Below are 10,897 nucleotides of genomic sequence, written 5' to 3' on the forward strand. Positions count from 1 at the left end.
GTAATTGCTTTACATATTTTGGGGCTCCCTGATTGGGAGCATAGATATTAATAAATGTTATGTCTTCCTGGTGCATGATTCCCTTTATCATTATGAATTGTCCCTCAGTATCTTTACTTTTTGATTTTGAAGTCTATTTTGTCTGGTATTAGTACTGCTACTCCGTCTTTTCTCTGAATGCCATTTGCTGAAACATCATTTTTCACCCTTTCATTTTTGTGTCTATATTTGTTTTGGAGCTGAGATGAGTCTCCTGGAGGCAGCATATAGTTGAGTTTTGTTTTTTGATTCATTCCGCAACTCTGTGCCTTTTTATTGGTGAGTTCAGTCCATTTATATTTAGGGCAATTATTGAAATATAAGGTCTTCTTATAGCCATTTTATGTTTTGCTTTCTGGTAGCTTGGTGTTTCCATTGCTTCCTTGTCATTGTGTTTCTGTTTTCTTTATTTTGGTTGGCTTTTTCAATTTTCCCTCTAGTTCTTCTTGCTTCATGTTATATACTCTGCTTCTGAATCTTCTGTGTGTGGTTACCATTATGAATTTGTAAAGGATATGTGTAAGGATACACACACACATACACACACACACACACACACACACAGTCGTCTCTTTTATTCTGTGCGTGCCTTATCTCCATTCCTCTTTTCGAATTTGGATCTTCGAATCCTCCTCTTTTCAGTCATTGTTGTCTCAATTTGTCCCTATGTATGCTGAATGTTCATTATTATCTTGCTATAGCAAATTCCTTCTTATTTTTAAGCTTTTAATGCCCTGTTCCTAGTAAGGGTTGCACTCCTCTGCTTCTATCAGCCAGCTAGTCACTTTACTCCTAATTATGTATTGTTTTTGTCATTTTGTTGAGTAAAATGGGGTGAGCAGACCCCTTATGTAGTGCAGGCCTTGTAATGGAGAATTCCCTCAATATTTGTATGTCAGGAAAGGTCTTTATTTCTTTTTCATATCTAAAGTAGAGCTTAGCTGGATACATTATTCTTGGCTGGTATTTTCTTGAACTTAGTAGTTTAGATGTTTGATTCCATTTCTTTCTGGTTTGCAATGTCTGCACTGAGAAGTCCGACGATAATCTAATGGGTTTTCTTTTATAATTTACCGTTTTCTTCTCCATGGCTGCCCTGAGGATTTTGTCTTTGTCATTGATTTTTGATAGTTTAAATACAATGTGTCTTGGCGAAGGCCTTTTTAGGTTGAGATAATTGAGTGTTCTGTTGACTTCTTGAATTCCAAGCTCCAGCTCATTCCTTAGTTTTGGGAAATTCTCGTCAACGATTTTTCTGAAAATGCTTTCTAGTCCCTACTTCTTTTCCTCGCCTTCAATAATGTTCATTATTCTTATGTTTCCGCTCCTGATGGTATCAGCTAGTTCTTGTCTTTTATTATTTTGTCTTTTATTATTATCTTGTCTTTTATTATTTTTCTTTCTTTTGTTTTTCTCTTCTTTTTTCTGGTTTATTTCTATATATCTTTCTTTGATATCACTGGTCCTTTTTTCCATTTAGTCGAGTCTATTTCCCAAGCTTGTTGTTTCATTTTTCAACTCTTACAGTGTGTTCTTTATCTCCAGAAGTTCTATTTGGTTCTTTTTGAAGTTTTCAATCTCCTTGCTCTGCTCATTAGTTGTTTTCTCAATTCCAGAAATTGTTGATTCGAGTTGTTTTGGATCTCACTGAGTTTTTTCAGAAGTACCATCCTTAATTCTCTGTCATATAAGTTGCATAGTTCTATGTCTGTAAGCTTATTTTCTGGAGATTTTTCTCTTTCTTTCTGAGATGCCTTATAACCTTGGTTGTTCATGGTGTTTAATGGACTATTTCTGCTCCTGGGCGTTAATGGAATTGTATTTTTTTTCCATATAGAAGAATTATTGTATAAAAGTCTCTCTTTAGCTTGCTGCAATGAAGGCGCTTTTCTTTTGGTTTCCAGTATGTGGTATCTAATCCTCTTGGATTCCTTTTTATACAAAGCCTTACAAATGCCTTTTTATTTTCTTGTAGATATTTAATTATGCTCATTACCCCTAGTTTCCATCCCTGTCAGTGTTAGCAATAGTTTCAGTAGCGTTTGCTCTGATTCCCCTGGGGCTCCACGGTGTTTGGTCTTGGAGGGTGTGGGGGGAGCGGCTCCCTGGGTTAGGGGTTGGGGCCAGCAGCACAGCTTTGGTTTTGCAACTGCAGCTGGTAAATATCAACTATTGTTTTTCTGCCTTTCCGCTTCTCTGCCTTCTGCCCTGATGACTGGGGCCTGTCGCTGGTCAGCCACGGGGAGCTCACAGCTTTCCCAGGCAGTTGTGTTCAGGGAACTCACCGCTCTTTCTCCTCTTCCCCTCCTTCTACAGGGAGCTCCAGCATCTGTGAGAGGCACCTTCTTTTTTTCTGCCAGTCCACCGCCTGACACTCAGGGTTTTGACCTGTGGTAGCTCTTATGTGCAGATCCCATGCTCAGACGTGCTGTTGTGCAGTTTGTGTGTGTTTTTTTTGTTGTTGTTGTTGTTGAGTTTTAGATGTTCAGCTTATTGTTGTTTCAAGGGGAGATATCCAGTAACGTCTCTCACTCCACCATGTTTCCAAAGATCCCGCCATTTTATCTTTTGCATCTGGTAGCTCGATGTTTCCATTGCTTCCTTGTCCTTGTGTTTCTGTTTCTATATTTTGATTGGTTTTTGTGGGTTTTCTTCTGGTCATTCTTTTTTCATGTTATATAGTTCAGTTCTGAATCTTATGGCCTATGGTTACCATTTTGAACATGTAAGGGATACTTATATACATACAGTTGTCCATTTTCTTCTGCTCTTGTCTCATCTCCATTCCCGTTGCCAGTTTGGATCTTTGAATCTTCCTCATTTTAGGCATTGTTGTCTCAATTTGTCCCTATGTATGCTGAATATTTATTTCTATCTTGCTATAGCAAATTTCTTTTTGTTGTTTAAGCTTATAATGCCCTATTTTTAGTAAGGGTTGCATTTCTCTGCTTCTATTTCCCTGAGAGTCACTTTACTTCTAATTATATATATATTTTGTTTTAGGTTAGCTAATCCCTCTTTCAGTATTTCCTGTAGTGCAGGCTTCATAGTGGAGAATTCACTCAATTTTTGCATGTCTGAGAAGGTCTTTATTTCTCTTTCATATCTAAAGGAGAGCTTAGCTGGATACGTTATTCTTGGCTGGTCGTTCCTTTCACATAATAGTTTGAATATTTGATTCCACTCCTTTCTGGCTTGTAAGGTTTGTGCTGAATAGTCCAATGATAATCTAATGGGTTTTCTTTTATAAGTTACTGTTTTCTTCTCCCTGGCTGCCCTGTGAACTCTGTTTTTGTCTTTGATTTTTGATAACTTTAATACAATGTGTCTTGGTGAAGGCTTTTTTGGGTTGAGATAATTGGGTGTTCTGTTGACTTCTTGAATTCCAAGCTCCAACTCATTCCTTAGATTTGGGAAATTCTTGTCAACTATTTCTCTGAAAATGCTTTCTAGTCCCTACTCCTTTTCCTCCTCTTTGAGAATATCCATTTTTCTTATTTTTCCTCCCCTCATGGTATCAGCTAGTTCTTGTATTTCTCTTTCATCTCTTTTCATTCTTTGGTTTTTCTCTTCTTCTTTCTGATTTATTTCTAGATTTCTTTCTTCAATATCAATGATTCGTTCCTCCATTTGGTCGACTCTCTTTCCCAAGCTCGTTGTTTCATTTTTTATCTCTTGCAGTGTGTTTATCTGTAGAAGTTCTCTTTGGTTCTTTTTGAGGGTTATGATCTCCTCGCTAAAGAATTCATTCTGCTCATCTAGCTGTTTTTTTCAATTCCTGAAATTGTTGATATGAATTTCTTGGACCTTATTGTGTTCTTTTCAGAATTACCATCCTGAATTCTCTGTCATTTAAGTCATATATTTCTATGTTTGTAAGCTTATTTTCTGGAGATTTTTCTCTTTCTTTCTGAACTGCTTTGTCACCTTAGTTGTTCATGGTGTTTAATGGACTATTTCTCCACCTGAGCATTAATGGAAGTGTGTTCTGCTTTTTTCCCAAAAAGATTTATTATATAAAGATCTCTCTTTAGCTTGTTGTAAGGAAAGAGCTTTTCTTTTGGTTTCCAGTAGGTGGCATCTGAGTCTCTCAGATCCCTGCTTTATATAAAGCCTTTATAATGCCTTTTTTTCTTATTCGATCACTACCCTCAGTCTCAGTCCCGGTCAGTGTTAGTGACAGTTTCGGTAGCATTTCCTCAGATTCCCCTGGACTTCCTCTTATCTAAGGCTGGTTGCTCTATTTGCATCTCTACAGGGGAGAGTCCCTCTGGGTTAGGGGATAGGGGCTGTGGCTCAGCCTTAGTTTTGCAACCATAGCTGCTAATAATCAACTGTTATTTCTCTGCAGTCCCCACTTCTCTGCTTTCTGCCCTGATTCCTGGGCCCTGCCACCGGCCACATGGAGATCACTGCTCTTCCAAGTAGGATTGTTCAGGGAACTTGCTGCACCTTCTCCCGTCCCCCTCCTCCTACAGGTTGCTCTGGCTGCTGTGAGAGACAGCTTCTTTGTTTCTCCCAGTCCACCACCTCACACCTGGGGATCTGATCTGTGGTAGCTCTTAAGCACAGATTCCATGCTCAAACAAGGTGTCGTGCAATTTGTGTGTTTTTTGTTGATTTTTAGATGTTCGGTTTATTGTTTCAAGGGTGATATCTGGGGATGTCTCTCACTCCTCCATGTTTCTTATGTCACTTGAGCCGGAGGTCTTTTTGAGCAATGCAAGCAGATAATGTCTATGGAACAGCAATAAATATCCTTGGAACAGGCACTGCTGAGAATTCTTTGTGAAATTCCTTAATTATGTTTTCCAGCCAGGTAGTCATCTCTTTTCTGAGTACATGGAGGGGCCGTGTTCTGAGTTAAGCTTACAAAATAAAGAGGCAGCCTAACAAATGGACAAATGTAATTACAAATTATATTTGTTATACAAAGTCAATATTCCAATTATATAAAGATATCATACAACACAACAGTAAAAATAAAATCTAATTAAAATTGGGCTGAGACTCTGAATAGAACATTTTCTAAAGAAGACATATAGATGACCATCAGATGTATCAAATATGCTCAAGTTTACTAATCATCAGGAAAATGCAAATCAAAACCACGATGAGATGCCACCCCACCATTGTTATAATGGCCATTATCAAAAGAGGAGAAATGATAAGTTTTGGTGAGGGTATGGAGAAAAGGGAACTTTTGTAAGAATGTTAATAGGTGCAGCCACTATGGAAAAAAAGTATGAATGTTTCTCGAAAAATTAAAAGTAGAACTACCATATGATCCAGCAATTCCATTTCTGGGAATTTATCTGAAAGAAATAAAAACAGTAATTAAAAAAAATATGCACCACTATGTTGAATGCAGTATTACTTACAATAGCCAAGACATAGAAGAAACTTAAGTGTCCACCAATAGACAAATATATAAAGAAGAGGTTAATTTGTGTTTCCCTGATGATTAGTAACCTTGAGCATATATATATTCAATGGAGTATTATTCAGCTATACAGAGAATAAAATCTTGCCATTTACAACATGGACGAACCTTGAGGGCATTATGCCAAGTGACATAAATCGGGTGAGAAACAGAAATACAATATGAGATCACTTATATGTGGAATCTTAAAAAAAACTAAACTCACAGAGGGCTGGGCAAATGGGTGAAGACAGTTAAAAGGTAGAAACTTTTGTAATGAAGATGTAATATACAGCATAGCAACTATAGTTACTCATACTGCTTTCTATATTTGAAAGTTGCTAAGAGAGCAAATCTTAAAAGTTCTCATCACAAGAAAAAAATTTAAAACAAGAGTGTTTATAATACTGATATCACATTAATTATAGTCTTTATTATGCAATAACATAATTTTTTCTAGTAAAAAATTGTCAGGCCTGTTAGAGTATTTTTAAGGGAGGAGGCTGATTACTTCCATAAATGAATATTAAAAGAACAGTGAATGACAAAATAATAATAATTAAAATAAATTTTATTTTGATTATGCCATGAGTTATGCTTATTTAATATACCAGTTATTCCACTACCAAAACAAAACAAAATTACAATGCATATGCAAACAAAGACCAAACATAATACAATTTGAATTAACAATATAAATGTGACTTATTTTTCTATTTCGTTGACATTAAATTGTATGGAACTATCTCAGTATGGGTTTGTTTGAATTCTATTTGCTTATTTTATTGTATGCACAAATATTCCCATTCTTCCACTGTTTTCTGTGTTTGAAGAACGGTAGGAACTGTGCTATCTTATGTAGTGTGCGAAGGGATTAATAGATATTGGGTTAATTCATCAAGTTAGAGTGAGAAATGATAAAAATGACTTAAATATTTTATGTCAACTTAAAACATATAAATGCACATTGAATCACCAATCCTTTGTTCTAGCACCAAGACTTTTTGAGTATGGGTATCCTTAAGATGTTCCATGTTTACTTTCTTACATAAATTATATTCATTCCAGTTTCAATTTTTTTAAAAGCTAATCAAGAAATTAAAGATGTTTTCAAAGTAATCAAAAGGCGTAATCCTAGATTATAATGTTTTACCCCCAGTCATTTACATTTATGTAATCTGCACCTAATTTGACAGCAAATATATTTAATGATGCTTAATGGATATTTTCAAAGTTTGATTTAGCTTTCATAAAACATTTTTCTTTATGTACCAATTCCATTATTTTACATAATATTTAAATAAATTATGTAACGGCAAGTCATATGTAAATTATATAATTGTAACAGGTATAACTGGCATAAACATGTTTAGAGCAAACAGTTGACTTTAGGTATGCATACAACTCAACTGCTGTTTTATTCAATAAAGTAGCCATTAACAACATATAACAATATGTTTAAATTTAATTTAACTTAAAATTGAATTCCTCAGTCAAACTTTTCAAGTGTCCAATATCTACATGTGGCTAGTGGTTTCTGTGTTAAACAGGGCATATATAGAACACTTCTATAATTGCAGAAAGTTCTATTGGATCTCTCTGCTCTAGAAAGTATCCAATAGCTGTGTACTTTGAATATCATTTTAATATTTATATGGGGCATTAATCAGACAAGTTGATTAAGTGAAAGTTAGTTAAAACTTGATGTATTGTTGACTTGTACACTTGGAATCTATGTAATTTTATTAACCAATGTCATTCCAATAAATTTAATTTAAAAAAATCTCTCGTATTCTACTATGATGGTTTGCTTGTCAAGAAGTTAAATCTACCTTTGTCAGAAAGCATTGAATTAGTACTACATGTGACAACTTGATAATAAACAGATATAAATGTGGACACTAAAATCTCCTACTATTACTCTGTTAAAAATACTTTTTAAATTTAAATTTATTGGGGTGATATTTGTTAATAAAATCATATAGGTTTCAAGTGTATACATCATATGTATATTGCATTGTGCGTTCACAACCCACAGTTAAATTTCCTTCCTTCATCATCTTTTTGACTCTCCTTACCCTTATCAACCTCTCCTCTTCTCCACCCCTCTGTCTGGTAACCACTAAACTGTTGTCCATGTCCATGAGTCTCGGTTTATCATGTTTGTTTGTTGTTTTCAGTTTTGTATCTCACATATAAGTGAAATCATACACTTTTCAAAGTATTTTCATTTAAAAATTCTCATAGAGAACTTATAGAAACCATGAGCATCTGTTGAGCTCCACAGGTCAACATTTAAAGAAAAATTATCCAAGTGATGGAGTCATCGAAGAGTTTTAATATGGAGAATAACATAGTCATATTTGTATAGGAAGGGGAAAAGACAAGAAGCAGATAGGAAGCTCAGAAAATGATACATGTAGGAACAAAGAGAAAAGTATTCTTTTGAGAAATATTTTTTCATATGAAAGCAACAGATTTAGATGTGAAAAGTGATAGAGAAGAATTTCAAAGGAGTCATAGTTTTGAAATTGGGTGATAGAGTGGATAATTTCTGAGAAATAACATAAAGAAGACAGGAAAATGTGTACAAGAGAATTGAGGAAGAATAGTTCATGTAATAATTCATGGGCACAAGATGGGTTGGAAAATAGAGAAATCAAAATTATGCTTATAATTATAAAAATAAAGGAACAATTGAGAGACTCTGAGTTTTAAAAACCAGGTTTGAAAGCAGTGTGAGCATAAGAGAACTGGTAGAAGGTTGTGGTCATTGTAGAATATTAAAGTTTATTCTTTTCTGAAATTAATCAGTTAGTTATAAAATTCAGGGTATAGCCATGTGGGTGGGGTGTCTAAAGTGCAGTTGTGAAGGTCCAACAATTTGAAGGCTAGGTTATGAGGTGGGTAACCTTCATGAATGTTTGAATAACACAAATAGCAATAATAAAATGGGAATTGCCATATATTGAGAATTTACAATGGGCCAAAGATGGGAAGGAGGTTGGGGGGAACAAAAAAAAGGCAAAGGTATTTAGAGGTACAAATGAATAGCTGCAGAATAGACATGAAAATGTAGAGTGTAGAATGGGGAAGATGGTTAATAATGTTGTAATAAATATGTAAGCGGCAAGAGGGGTACTAGATTTAGTGAGGTGAGAACTTTGTGAGTTATGTAGATCTCTGATCACTGTGCTATGCAACTGAAACTGGTATATTATTGTGTGCAAAGTATAATTAAAAAAAAAAAACCTTTGAATTTTACACTGTAAATGCAAGCAACTAATTGTCTACTATATTTCAATAAAGATGAAAAAAATGAAAAAAACATTTTAAAATTGTAAATTAATATTTAACTAAATTGCATTTTTTGAATAAACTTTGTTTCAACAGTATTTGTTTTGAAGTATATTAGCTTGCATATAATTTCAAAATCTTTAAATGGCTTTAAATCACGTACTGATGCTAAATTAGTTAATTAATGGATTCATAGGATGTCTAGATAATTTTTTCAATTTTATTATTTGCTCTATTTTTATTAAAATTAATGAAGTAAAATTGGTTAGTAAAATCATATAGGTTTCAAGTGTACAATTCAATAATACATCATAGGTATATTGCATTGTGTGTTCACCACTCAAAATTAAATTTCCTTCTGTCACCATACATTTGATGCCCTTTACCCTTATCTACCTCTCCCCTGACCCCATGTCCCTCTGGTAACCACTAATTTGCTGTCTGTATCCATGAGTCTCTATTTTTCTTGTTTGCTTGTTGCTTTCAGTTTTATATCTCACATATAAGTGAAATCATATAGTTCTCAACTTTTCTGTTTGACTTATTTCTCTTAGCATGATAATCTCAGGATCCATCCATGTTGTTGCAAATGGCAGTAGTTCATATTTTCTTATGACTGAGTAATAATCTATTGTTTATATGTACCACCTCTTCTTTATTCTCTCATCTATCGAAAAACACTTCAGTTGTTTCCATGTCTTGGACACTGTGAATAATACTGCTATGTAGATCTGTGTGCATATATCTTTATGGATAAATGTTTTCAAATTTTGAGGATAGATACCCAGAAGATGGATGCTGGGTCATTTGATAATTGTATTATTAGTTTTTTGAGGAATCCCCAAAATGTTTTCCATAGTGACTATACCAATTCACTTTTCCACTAGCAGTGTCTGAGGGCTCTTTTTCCCCTACGACCTCTCCAACACTTGTTATTATTTGTCCTGTTGATGATAGCCATTCCAGCAGGTGTGAGGTGGTATCTCATTTTGTGGTTTTGTTTTGCAATTCCTTAATAGCTAGTGAAGTTGAACATCTTTTCATACATTAAGTGGTCGTTTGTATGCCTTCTTAGAAGAAGTGTCTGTTCCTGTCCACTGCCTATTATTTAATTGCATTGTTTTGTGTTTTTTTTGTTTGTTTTTGAGTTGTATGAGTTCTTTATGTATTTTGGATATTAGCTCCTCATCAAAGGCATTGTTTGAAAATATATTCTCCCATTTGGATGGTTACCTCTTTGCTTTGTTGGCAGTTTCTTCTGTTTTTCAGAAGCTTTTGGTTTGATATAGCCCCATTCATTTATTTTTGCTTTAACTTCCCTTGCCTCTGACGCAAAATTCATAAATCGTCTTCAAAACCAAGATCCAGTGACGTCAGAAAGATGGCGGAGTGAGAGCCTTCCCCAGATCTCTCCCTTTGAAAAAATAATAAACTGAACATCTAAAACTCAACAACCCCCCCAAACTGCACACCACCATGTCTCACCCTAGGATCTGTGCATAAGAGCTACCACAGGTCAGAACCCCAGGTGTCGGGAGGTGGACTGGGAGAAACAAAGAAACTGCCTCTCAAAGCAGGAGCTCCCTGTAGGAGGATTGGGAGGGGAGAAGGTGCAGCGAGTTCCTTGAACAGTCTTGCCTGGGAGAGCTCTGAGCTCCCCACAGCTGGCAACAGTGCCCAGGCTTCAGGGCAGAAGGCAGAGAAGCAGGGATGACAGAAAGTGGGGATGGCAGAGAAACAAGTTTATTTTTATCAGCCGGGGTTGCAAAACCAAGGCTTCGCTGCAGCCCCTGTCCCTCAACCCAGAGGGCCTCTTCACCCATACCCTCCAAGACGGAACACTGCAGAGCCCCAGGGGAATCTGAGCAAATGCTACTGACACTGTCACTAACACTGACAGGAACTGAGACTGAGGGTAGTGAGTGTGATTAAACATCCATAAAAAACAAGATATTATTAGGACTTTATATAAAGCAGAGATCCAAGAGTCTTAGACGCAACAGGCTGGAACATTATATAATAAATCTTCTTTATGGGAAAAACAAACAAACAAACAAAAACAACAGAATACACTTCCATTAATGCCCAGGAGGAGAAATAGTCCATTAAACACCATTAACAACCAAGATGACAAGGGGT

Source organism: Pteropus alecto, unplaced genomic scaffold (genome assembly GCF_000325575.1).
Source record: "Pteropus alecto unplaced genomic scaffold, ASM32557v1 scaffold403, whole genome shotgun sequence".
NCBI classification, from domain to species: Eukaryota; Metazoa; Chordata; class Mammalia; order Chiroptera; family Pteropodidae; genus Pteropus; species Pteropus alecto.